Genomic DNA, 14,268 nt, shown 5'->3' on the forward strand with positions numbered 1-14,268 from the left:
AATAGTTTTCAGCCATAAGCTACATAAACCTAGCCTAGAAATCTAGACGCACCCTAGCGGCAGCAAATTTAATCTGCCCGCAAGTGTCGTCTAGCAACTCTCAATACCCTTCTGAGCTGTATTCCCCAAACTCTTGCCGGACCAATCACATCGTGTATAGAGTTGGTGGGCGGGGCCATAATGATGACGGCCGAGTTGCGTTTGTGTGCTTCTAGTAAACACAGAAACTGGCGAACGGCGGTCTTTCGAATCAGCCTTGACCGCGACTCTGGAAGACTTGGAGTTAAGCTTTTCTCTGAGAAAAGAACAAAGAACGGCACTGAAGTCATTCTTATAAAGGGAAGATGTGTTCAGAGTTTTGCTGATCAGATACGGCGAATGTTTAATCTATCAACAAGCTCTGTTTCACCTTCGTTGCTCTGGTTGGTGTAGCGCTATCCTATCGCGTGCAGAGGGAGTTTGAAAGACAACCGTTTATCCGCCCCTCAGATTGAGCTGTCTATGGTGAGTTTCCAGACCAAACATCTTGATGTGGGTCTGGCTTGTCATGCTAACATAAACCCTATTGTTTAGCTACTTTTATCACACTATCTAGATAGTCAGCTTGCTCCTTCTGGAATGATGGTCAACTAGCTACATGTGATTTTCGATGTGTATAAAATACACAATATGCTTCAAATGATTATTCATTTATGTAATGTACTTTAACGGCAAGACAAGACAATGACATTTTTGCAGGAAAAAAACTATTAAAATTAGAAAAATAAAATTTATCTCATCCATAATTTTTAACAGTTATGCCACGCCCATCTCGGGAACTTGGATATCAAAATTATTTCCGAACTTCCCAGTGGTAAAACACGACATCAGATAGCGTTCATGTGCAATTTTTACCTCGAAAAAACTCGTATTTACGATAATTCCGAAAGCACGTGAAGGCAGCATAAGAGTTGGGAAATTGTGTTTATGACGTCATGCATGTGCGTTCACTTCACTTTTGTCAGAGCACAAAAATGCAGCAACGTCATGTACAAGGTCAATGGAGCAACACTGGAAAACTCATACGTTTATTTTAGTTTTATATTAGTGCAACTGTATCTGTTACTCCTTAAAAATGTGCTGATTAACTGAAACAAACAACTATTTTTCTCTCCCCCATAAAAGGTGCTGAGAAGTTTCAGATTACTCATGTGAATTTAGCCATCATAAAACAAGGAAGAGAATCCACAATCACAGGTTTCATATCTTTCATGTGAATTTTGTATAAGTATTGGTTTTCTTTATGTTGCCAAACGGAAGAGAACAAACAACTTTCAGATTTTTTTTTGTTGCATTCAGTTGCAAATCATTTGTTCCCAGAAAGTTCCTGTTCCTCTAATGAAGAATATTCATATTATATCAGATGTTTCTCATGTTTAAATGTTTGGTGGAGCACATGTTTTTTCACAGATTAAGAGGCCGTTTAAGTTCATTTGATTGGAAAGATTAAACTCAGTCACAGGTTCAGTTTATTTTTATAATAGATTAAAATCAATCATCCACATATAAATTACACAACGCTTTGCTTTAGTTTGTTTTATGAACACAGTTGGTCCTCAGCAGCTTGAATTTCCATATTGATCAAGTTTTTAATTATTCTGGTTTGTTATATGCTATTCATCAAAACATCTTTACCAGGGTGGTTTTGAAGTTGATTTAATAATCTAAAGGCTTTTGCCTATAGTTTACACATGACAGGACAGAGAGAGCGAGTATGGCTCTATCATACACACGGTGCAATGCGATGCCAGAAACGACAACTGTTTTTTGCTAGTTTTAGTCCAACGCAGTTATCATTTTCACGTCCAGTGCTACGTTGTTTAAAAGCATTTGCTCACATCAGTTCACCAATGGGCTGGTCTGAAAATAAGGTGTGTTCAGGTGCATTTTTGGCGGGTTGCTATTTTAAGGCAATGGAAAACTACTGCGCCATTAACCAACTTAAAACCTAGCCTAAAGTCAATGGCGTATTTTTTGTGTGTGTGTTATTTATGTGCCTAGAAGTGGGTGCTCAAGGTGCGTACACTGCTTATTACACACACAGGAACGTGCAGCAGCACACAATAAATAACGAATCCGCCTAATTGAATGGAATGGGATATGAGACTCTGATTTATTGCATGTTATGCCCAAAACACATCCATGACTCATTAAGAGACTGGGCACAACACTTTTAGACCATGCACTTGGCTGTTTTTACCGTCATTAAACTAGCAAAATTAGATTTGTTTCGGACCATATGCTCAGATTGTTAAAGTAGGGCCCTATATCTTTAAAGTATCTATAAAAGTTTCTATATTTCTGAAGATAATCACTTTCCTTAGATGTTATTGGTGTGTACATGGAAAATAAATAGTAATAAAAGGTATTTTTATCTGTTGCCTTATCATGAAACACTGTATGTTGTTTCTTTGGTGGAGTTCATTGTTACACATAAGCAATAGACGTATTTTATTGTTTGATAGACATTCCACATTTACTTAGAATGACGTTTGGAGGATTAAAGTGTCCTCATATATTTTCTCTATTTAAACTTTATGACGTGTTTCATTGTCAAATGTGAGTCACATGTGCAGTAACCATCATCAACGGTATGTGTACACTGCACACACAGCACCGGGATGCACATTAATATCAGTCAGATAAAATCAAAAGAACTGTAGTGTGACTAAACAGGTTTTGTAACCCCTTACAAAGAGTCATTTGTAGGGAGACAGCAGAACATTTGATGTAAATTTCGGAAGCATCATTTCCTCCACTGATTTATCCCTTTCTCTCAAACCTCAAATGTCCTCAAATATAATGTTCAATCAAGTAAATAAAATACTCAATGCAATCTGGCCTAACTTGCAAAAACATTTTGCAACTCATGTATTTGATTTGAATATTGGTAATGTGAAATACATCGATATTTATGTCTTATGTCCCATTTAATGTATAAATAACATAATTTCTCGTTATAAATAACGTTATTTCTCACAGATGTCACAAGGGATGCAGAGAAGAGGAAAAGCGTGGCTCTAAGCACAGGCGTTAGAGGGGTTGTGATCAGCCCACACGAGCTTGACTGCTAAGACCCTCCTCCTGGCTCTGATTGGTTGTTTCTTACCGGGAGCGGTGTATTTCTGCAAATGGCAGCAGGACCACTGGGAGGAGCCAGAGGAGCTTGATTTTTTCACAAATTATCTGTCTCATATCCAACTGTCAGGACATGACAGGTTTAACTAATATGTAGAAAATATATTTTTACAAAGGTTACTTACTGCAGCTTAAAAGGGGTCATATAATGCCATTGTTGTACAAGTTAATATGATTCTTTAGTGTCTAAATGAAAACTTTGTAATATACTTTAATAAAAAAAATTCTCATTAGTAGTATTGTAAGAAAACACTAATTTTACCTGGTCAAAAACAGCTCTGTTTTCACCAAGCCATTTCAGTGCATACCGCTTTAAATGATAAGGAGCTTTGCTCGCCCCGCCCCTCTGTGGAGTGTTGCCTTGACAACAGTTAAGGGGAAAGAATGGCGACAAGAGTCTCTGAGGACACACTAGGTGTTTCTCATTGTCAAGGATGCTTCCTTGGAAGGACTGATCCTTCCAAGTCACTTCCTTCAGAGGCTAGGCTAGGCTAGGCTCCTCTTTAACATTCGGAGAACACGTAAATGGAACAGATGGAACAAATATGACAAATGGTGGTAATAAGTCCAGACATTGCATTAAAATGAACATGCATTTTGGTTGGCAACTAACGTCAGTCATACGTCAGTCCATACGTCAGACGTAACACGGCACTGTCATTATTTTTACGCCAGCTAGAGGGCACATTACTTTAAAATGTAAATATAGGTCGTAATAAGGTGCTTGAAAACGACCTATAGTCATATTTTTTTTGCAGGACAGGTTGAACAGAACACCACGAACGCGTAGACGCCGTTCTGCTCCAGCGAATGACAATGACAATCACAAATCCATTAACCCAATAAGGAAGACGAGAAATAATTCACATGGAAAAAAAGACATGCAACAACTTTATAATGGGGTGGGGTTTAAAGACAACGACAGACAAACAAATACTTAGGGTACGTTTACATGACAATGATGTACTAAAAACTGTTTTTCTTTTGTTTTTCTTTTGTTTTTGTGCACAGATGCCAACGTTGTCAAAATTAAAATGACTAAAATCGCTGTATTATGCTGCCAGGCCAGTAGTTGGCAATGTCACTGTTTACACAGAGAAGTTAATGGCATTATTTTCAAAAACTTGCATTTAAAAGCTCATTTTCGTTTTTATACGATGATGGACAAATGATCAAAAGTAGCGTAATCATCCACGTCACACGTCACCAAAGAGCGCTTTGGTTGAATTCGTTCTAATCATAAATGGAGAACTTGTTCGTATATGCATTCACCTTTACTATTTCTCTCAAAAGTGATGACCTCTTCCAGCGTGTGTTCAGTTGAGTTCTGTTGACAACTATGCGTTAGTGATGTGTCATTCATGAATGCTTCATTCTTTTTAAACTAATCTTTAATGTGATCAACCTTTGCATAATTATTAGATCTATTGGGCAATTTAACATGTAACATTTAAATTATATTCTTCTGAAATTAACAAAATGACTTAAATAAAAGATTTGTTCCTTTTACTGAACGAGATTAAAAGATCCGAGTCTGTAAAATGATCCGAGCTACTACTATGCGTCGCTCAACAAAGTCACTTACTCTATTGCTATGATTGGTTGTAAACCTATCCAGAGTACAAAGGCATTTTCTTTCCTGGTTCGGTTAAAACACCCCACAATCACAGCCCAATGGAGCATTATCAGACTCATATTCTGACTAGAATCTAGAATTTTACACCCGTGAAACACGGGTATTTATACACAGGTTTACGAGTCTTACAAGGAACAGGTGTGAGTAATGAATTGTCATGGTAACTATACAAAATAAACAGGGGTAATAAAATAAAGCAGCAATGGAAACAAAGGAAACAGGTGCCGCTTCCCAATTCACCTTCTTATACTACATTGTAAAATTATGTACACTTTTTGTGAAGAAAAATTACACACGTTTTATTATGTAGCAGAAAAGGCAAGCTTTGGGATATTGTATTTCGTCATCTTTAACTGACAGCTCTGTCACTTAGTTACATAGTTTTACGTTTTATTCTATGCCATAAAATACATCAGTATTACAGGATGGTCTACTATTTTCAAATCTAAAGTGCAGATCCATGCACAGTCTGATGGCTGTAATGATGGATGTGCGAGTCCAGCAGATAAGTAGAGAGGTTTAGATAAAGGAGATTTAGTGAATAATTATCAGTATCTAATGTAATGAAAATATATTGATTTAATATTATCTACATTATTTCATCTGTTACACCACTGTAAACATTTGTAGTAATACTTTTGTCCATTAAAGGCCCACTGAAATCAAAATTGAAGTTTGTTAGCTTTTAGTTTGACTATGTTAGCCTTAAAGTTATGAATAAGCTGTTCCAAAACAATGAAAAAAAATTGCATTTAGGAGATATAAGCATTCCAAACTTACAGTCTCTCACTTCCGTTTAAACGAATTACAGGTTTTGATAACATCATCACAGCCTTTACCTTATCATCAAATCTTCTGTCCAATCAAAATGCTTTCTAGAATCTAAAGCCCGCCCCCCTACACTGCTGAATTATGGCTGAAATTGGTCAGTTTTACACACATTTACTAATTTCTACATAGTGAAAGGCACACAGCACACTATACACCCACTTAAACGATTATTAGGAACACCTGTTCAGTTTCTCATTAATGCAATTATGATTCGAGCTGATAGAAGAGCAACTTTGACTGAAATAACCACTCGTTATACCGAGGTATGCAGCAAACCATTTGTGAAGCCACAACACGCACAACCTTGAGGCGGATGGGCTACAGCAGAAGACCCCACCGGGTACCACTCATCTCCACTACAAATAGGAAAAAGAGGCTACAATTTGCACGAGCTCACCAAAATTGGACAGTTGAAGACTGGGAAAATGTTGCCTGGCCTGATGAGTCTCGATTTCTGTTTCAGATGGTAGAGTCAGAATTTGGCGTAAACAAATTGAGAACATGGATCCATCATTTACATTTTACATTAACATTTATGCATTTAGCAGATGCTTTTATCCAAAGTGACTTACAACTCAGGAGTACAGGAAGCGATCTGTCAAGAAGAGGCAAAGAAACGCAAAAAGTGCCCAAGATTTGTATACTACTCAGAGTAGCAAAAAACAGAAAAAGGGAAGAAGAAAAGAAAAATAGAGGAGGAAGAGTATTTTTTTTATGGTAAGATTAAGTGCTTGTTACATCATGCCTTGTTACCACTGCCACTGTGCAGGCTGGTGGTGGTGGTGTAATGGTGTGGGGGATGTTTTCTTGGCACACTTTAGGCCCCTTAGTGCCAATTGGGCATCGTTTAAATGCCAGCTTACCTGAGCATTGTTTCTGACCATGTCCATCCCTTTATGACCACCATGTACCCATCCTCTGATGACTGCTTCCAGCAGGATAATGCACCATGTCACAAAGCTCAAATAATTTGGTTTCTTGAACATGACAATGAGTCACTGTACTAAAATGACCCCCACAGTCACCAGATCTCAACCCAATAGAGCATCTTTGGGATGTGGTGGAACTGGAGCTTCGTGCCCCTGGATGTGCATCCCACAAATCTCCATCAACTGCAAGATGCTATCCTATCAATATGGGCCGACATTTCTAAAGAATGCTTTCAGCACCTTATTAAATCAATGCCAGGCAGAATTAAGGCAGTTCTGAAGGCGAAAGGGGGTCAAACACAGTATTAGTATGGTGTTCCTAATAATCCTTTAGGTGAGTGTGTATATGTGATAGGAAACGATTCAGTGTAAATATGCTTTCAGTTGAGGTAAATTAAGTCTGTTTTCACATTAGTTTCACACACCGTGCACACACCAACGGCTCTGGTCTAAAGTTAGACTACAGACACGAGAGTACAGCGCGGATCTTATGCGCGAGTCGGCGCAGACAACAAACATTTGAATCTATTTGAATTCTGCACAGAATGCTGCATTTCAAAGTGATATGGAGGAGATTATGATGGTAAACAGTGGAAGAGGAAACTGGCTTTACCAAACAGAAAGGCTCTAGTCAAACTGTGTATTAACAAAATGCTATTGGCTGTTTCAAAAAAGGGGAGGTGCTGCTAAACAGCTGGAGCCATTTCAGGGGAAATCACGTCAACACATTGAATAATGTGGCGCGTTCCAAAGCATTTCAGTGGGCCTTTAACTTCTAAATGCATCCTTATATCTAAATTGAAAACACATGAGCAGAGTCTCTACGTTAAAGACCCACAACTGGCAGATTAACGTGATACTACTTTTATCTCTATTATGGTAGGAAAATAAATTGAATTGAATGTGGAGATTTTAACTGTGACAAGATTGACAGGGCAGTTTAAACAGCGACGGGATAACCAATGCTGCGTTCCAGGCAGGTTTTTGAGCCCGTAAGTTACAACTTCAAACCACGACTCCTGACTTTGTAGTTTTCCAGTCAAAGTCACGCCAAACTGCCTGAGCACCAGGAATTAAGCATGGCGGACTGTACCAGGCTTATGCTTATTTACAATAATTTATATCGTAAGGTTCTTAATCTTTGCTATGAGGGAAACGGAGAAAACACTGGCGCATAAGGCAAGAGAAGCTGTTATACCTTTTATTTTACGTTATTTGTATATTTGGAAATGTATTTGGTATTTATTTATTCTTGCACTCAATGGACTGAAGCTGTGAATAATGCATTACATTTGCTGATTAATAACATTAGAGCAATACCTTAATAAACCATTTGGTTTTGAATGTACAACTTTCATAAACAGAGCATCCATAGGGGCTGCCATTGTTGTTTCGCGGGCTGTGACGTCAGAGCGCATAACTGGGAGCAGCCTACAGTGATCTAGTACAAGATCACGGGTGTGAAGTCACGGGTTTGACTGACGTTCCAGTGCACTTTCATGGGTAAGTTTGGAAAAATACGGGTTGCCAGGAATGTGGCATAAGCAACAGAGTCTGTTAAAGATAACTAAGTAGTATGTCTCAAAGCTAACCTAGCCTACTCTTCTGCTGCACACTCACATAAAGAGTACATACTTTTAGGTTGTGGTATAAGTAGGCGAATTGGGACGCAGCATGCACGAATCTGCACTAATTTGAACCAGAAATAGTAGACATACGGGTATCTTTGGAATACTCATACATACTACGATTTGGGGCAAACTCATTTTATTTTCGAGTACTATTTTAGTACAGATAGTATGGGAATTGGAATGCTACAAGGGGGAATAGGAAAGTAGAAATACAAAATAAAAGTCTGTTATAATGAATTAAATATATAAAAGTGGACAGGTGTATTGACATGTAAGATTGCTCAATCCTGGATCATTCAGTCTCTTTGTGTGTCACTCCAGTATGTTTCTATAAATAGATGCTGACAGATATACTCTGTAATGATGATGATGATGGTGATGATTTCAATCTGATCTCAAGATTGCTCAAACATCGGAACATTGTGCCAGCTGACGCTGACTAGAGAACAGAATGAGTCACAAAAAGGACTTCTGTTCAGTCAAAGGTGTGTCTGCCAACGTGTGTCTCGCATCTGCATACGTCCTGACACCATCAGGCTAGACAGAGCAGGTTACTTTTGATATGAAACTAAATCTCAGCAAAAATCTTTTTTCTTCCATTTGTCAATTTGGGCTTTTCAGTAAGTGTTTTTTATATAAAAATGTGAAGATTTTTATATATATAATAAAAACAAACAATAAACAGATTTTTTACCTGTATTTTGATTTACGCATCGCATTAGGTTGTGTTTTAAGGTTAAAATAAATTTCCATATAATTACTGGATAATGTCCTGGCAGAAAATTACCAGTAATTATTATTATTATTTTTTTTTTTTTTACAGTATCATGCCTCTTATTACAAGATGTAATTATTTTTTACAGATGTTTTATCTTTGAATTACACATTGAAATTTCCATAAAATGACTGGATTGAATTTCCTGGTCCTGTATTTTCTGAATGTCAGAAACTCTCAGTAACGGTGTTCAGCCTTATATATTCGAACTGGAGTTGGACACAGATGGAGAGACTCAAGAAAAGGTTACATGCAACAGGACATTTCTGAATGGTAATTTTGATTCATTTATCGCTATACAGGTGTTTGTGGGAACTGCAAAGATGGCTATATATATATATATATATATATATATATATATATATATATATATATATATATATATATATATATATATATATATATATATATATATATATATATATATATATATATATATATATATGGTACATAGAACATAGGAGATATTATATTTTAGTTTAATTACGGTTAGAAATTATGTTGTCATCTTGCTTTTATTCACTATTAGTGCAAGCCTGTTCTAGCAGACCTTGTCTGAATGATGGCCAAAACTTTACTGATGAATTTTATGGAGTTAATTATTCATCACTAAATATGAAGCATCTGTTTTCACTCCAGAAAATCAACTCCAATAAACTGTAATAAAGTGTTTGCTCTCCCTTTCCTGACCAGAATCGCTCCAGAGACTTTAAGCCACATATTTATAATAAAATAAATTCGAACCATACCTACCTATTATTAGTATACTTGTGTTTTTATAATAGCCTGTAATGATAAATACGTTATAATTTTTTTTACAATTAAATTAGGCACCTGCCTTATCAACCTGTTCCCTCTCTATCTCAGTACATTGTTTGTAAATGTATACGTCTACTAACTATCATTACATGCATTTATAGCGTCACATGCCTGCATGTTGAACGTGTTTTTTCTTCAATGAGGAGAGAAGGGATGTTCTGCATGGTATGGGGTTACTATATTGCTCAAGCCAATCAGAGATGAGAGGCTAAATTCTGATAGGCTGGTTTAACAACCTCTCACAAGACTCGACAAGACTCCCTGCATTACTCTACAGCGGACAAGGAAATATACATGCTGCTAATATACACGGAAAATCAAATTTAACACTGTTATAAAGTCTTTGACATTTATTTCCAAGTTAAAATGTCTACCATTTGACAAACACACATTTAGGTACGCAATAAACACGCAATATATTTTTCTCAAAATGAGTAAAAAAAATGTCCACTTCGGCAGCAATTACACCAAACTTTACAATGTTATTCCTATCTATATTCTGAAGGTTTTACAGAGGGGTATGTTTGTACTGTACATAATTTGGCCAATTTTATACAATAATTGTTACTTTAATTTATTGTTATGTATGAGTGATAAAAAGAGATATCCTACCCAAAATCCCCATATGTAAAAAAAAAAAAAAAACCTTTGACAACAAACGACTTTTTTAATGTAGGCTATCACTAAGCTTACACTGCCCTCTTGTGGTCACAGACACACTCCAGTCTTATCTTCTCCAGCATCTTTATGACCTCTGTGCTAGAGCTAAAAAAAAAACATGACGATCATGCTCTGTCTGGAATAGTTTCAGAATAATCCAAAGAGCATCGAGCTTCAATGCAAGAAAGACTCACAGATTTGCCTGAACAACAGCTAGTCACTTGATCCTTCATTAGTTGCTTTGTGACCTAGAATTAGGCTACTGCAAAATTTCACAAGTTCAAACATTTAAATATGTCATTCTGGTGATCAAATATAAGTTTCAAACACATTATAAACAAAGTACTTATCTAATCAAGCACGTTTTGATGTGGGATATGGGATGCCACATGGGCAAATACATTTGCATATGGCTGCCTCCAGAGCAAGACATCAACGCCACACCATGGGCCCCACCCACTGGAGTTTGGTCACTTACTGTAATGGCTGACATTTGCCCACATCAGATATAAGTGACAATTAAATTAAATTAAATTAAATAGAGCGTTAAAATAACCTTACTTGTGCTTAATTTAAATAACACATAAAATGTTTTGTACATTTGAAAGGTCTACAGACGCAGTCTATACTGGATACAGTATACAGATGCACATTTCGTTTCTGACGCACTCTGTGCACTATGAATGAGTGCATTAAGTCTACCTGACAACAGGACAAATGGAAAAGTGAAAGAACGTTTGCTTTGACGCATCCAGTTTAAACAGGTTTGCCTCTCTATACAGACTTCAGAAAGAACCCAGCATCGGAAACATGTGGATGGTTGCCTTTAATGGAGTGTGTTTTTACACTTAGTGCAAATAGACTGCCTTGTTGGAAGAAGCTGCTTACACTAACTCCACCCATTAATGTCTGGTTGGGCCAGACAAAAGTACAAAAAACGGCTGAAACGTGTCATCCGCTGTGGCGTAGGCAGCAACCCACATAGCAACATTGTGTCGGCCCAGATCCAGCCCACATCTGGCACATGTGGCATATGGAGCTGGCCCACATGCTGCGATAAATGATGGCCTGTTTGCCAGATCTGGGCCACAAGCAGGCCATAGCAATGCCACATGTCAGCCAAGAGCGAAGAAATAAACCAGAACTGGACCTTATCTGAGTCAAAAAATCTGTGTATAATAAATATGGAGTCATCTCAGCCTTAAGCCGGGTGCACACTGTGCGATTCTGGCCACGATTTGGCCGTCTGAGACAAATTTAGCAAATCCTAAAAGATTCCTCTGATCCTAGGCTAAAATCTGACGTCTTTGGTCGTAAGTTTGACATGTTCACCGACAGCCGATTAATGAGCGCTGCGATCAAATTTTACCCCAGACGAAATTCTGGCAGTGTCAGAAGATTTGGCACACAATCCTGCAGTGTGACTTCTCCTACGACGACAGTCAAATATCTCCGTTTTTCAAGACAAACTATGACCAAAACGAGAGCTAGAGATTTCTTTATAGCCAGCATTTCAGTCCCGCGTGTAATGCAGCTCACTGTTACCGAACACGTCATTCATTGATGATATAAAACTCCAGACAAGTTTTCTTGTGCGCGTCCGTTTTTAGCGCGCCTTCACTATCATGCAGTCTGACATTAATGACAACTGAGATCTTACAGTATGACATGGCTTACATCGGGGATCATGTTCGTACAGTCTGACAAGGGACATTGGGGGACACAGCCACAGATGAAATCAACTGAAGATAAAAGAAGACATTCAATCTCTGAAGATCTCATCAGAGAATTAAACAACTCCACAAACAGCATTACCAGCTTCACACATTACTAACCAGACTGACTTTATTATTGTCAGATGTCTACAAAAGCTCTTATTGAGAATTAAAAGAGGTTGAACTCTTATGTGTTTCATTTGAAAAGTCACCAACACGGTGATCAGTATTTATGTCACATGCCTGTCCTGTCTTGTGTGCACATGTGGGTTTTGTCAGTATGGCCTTTGTGCTTCTGTCATTGTCTGATCCCTCCCCCTTGTTATCTAATTAGTGTTGATTTCTCCCACCTGTTCCCTCTTGATTTCTTCCCCTTATAAGCTCCTTGTGTTTGTCAGTCTGTGTTGGATCCTTGTGTAATGTCTGCGTCTCCCGTCCTCCCCGTGATTCTGTTGGTTTGTTTAAGTTTATATTTTATTATTCTATTATGTGTTTTTCCCCCTCGTGGGTTTTGTTTTGAGTTTATGTTTTATTTGTTATAAATAAATATATACATTTTCTGCACTTAAGTCCTCGCACCATTTTCCCTTGTCTGTGACGTGACAGACAAGGGAAAATGGTGCGAGGACTTAAGTGCAGAAAATGTATATATTTATTTATAACAAATAAAACATAAACTCAAAACAAAACCCACGAGGGGGAAAAACACATAATAGAATAATAAAATATAAACTTAAACAAACCAACAGAATCACGGGGAGGACGGGAGACGCAGACATTACACAAGGATCCAACACAGACTGACAAACACAAGGAGCTTATAAGGGGAAGAAATCAAGAGGGAACAGGTGGGAGAAATCAACACTAATTAGATAACAAGGGGGAGGGATCAGACAATGACAGAAGCACAAAGGCCATACTGACAAAACCCACATGTGCACACAAGACAGGACAGGCATGTGACAATTTATTAGTTGAGCTCTTTACTCTTATTGTACATTTGCCTGTTTTTGGCTGCAGTGAAAGTGTGTTTGTAAAACACATTTGCAGTAGCAAAAGAACCTTAAACAAACTGACATCAGATGATGATGGTTACCTGTTGACAGTTTTGTAATCGTCTTAAAATTGACTTATGTCATTTGATTCTAGCAACTGTGCTATTAAAGGGGTACTTCAGCAAATGGCCTTGTATCAGTAGAAACCCTGGAGTATATTCAAATGATTGTGCTTTCCCCCCTCATATCCCCCTGAGATAAGTGATTATTGCATTTTATTTCTGGAAAAATTGTTTCGCCAAAGGCTAAAGACTACAGCCAGCAGAGAGAGCCATTTCCGCATGTTTTGAACCTGAGCATGGGGGATGGAGATCACACTCACAGCTCAGCTACAGGCACTCATTTAAACAGAGCTATGGTGAGCAATGTAAGTCTTTTAACTTCTCAAATTAATTTCTATGAAAGTTAAGCTTGAAAAGGCATGAACTGAAACGTGACAGACTGAACTCGCGTTGTGAATGTATGCCGCGAGTGTAGTGGCGATTACCTCAGCTCTCATCACGAGAGCTCATCAGCATATTCATATTATATATGGTACATAGAATCATATTTTATAATGTAGAATTGTGATATCAGACCTGAACCAATTTTGTCCACCTTCCCATACACACAAAGGATTCTAGTGAGATACTTCCGTTGATACGTTTCAGCTCGTCGTAGTTAACATGACCGTTTGTTCTTTTATTGTGTTGCAACTTGGTTGCATCAAAGAAAATAAACAAATGTAACTGGACATATTTCCTCAGAAATTAGATTTTCATTTACAGGCCACTTTTGAGTATCAACAATAAAATTTGGATGATGTTATTCCAGTTTAAAAGTTCTCTCTTCATGTGTAGCCACGCAAGGAGAAATTTAAAGCAAGGGATATCATTTCTACTCTACGCTGGTGCTTTAAGGTCCCTGATAAGTAACTTGGTTGTCTAATTCTCAAGCCCTGATCAAATTTATACAATATTCAGTATAGGCCTACTCCAAATATTTCTAAAAGGCAAATAAGAGTGAAATTACCATAACAGCTGAAGAAAATCAAGCCTCTT

Source organism: Pseudorasbora parva, chromosome 19 (assembly GCF_024679245.1).
Source record: "Pseudorasbora parva isolate DD20220531a chromosome 19, ASM2467924v1, whole genome shotgun sequence".
NCBI lineage: Eukaryota > Metazoa > Chordata > Actinopteri > Cypriniformes > Gobionidae > Pseudorasbora > Pseudorasbora parva.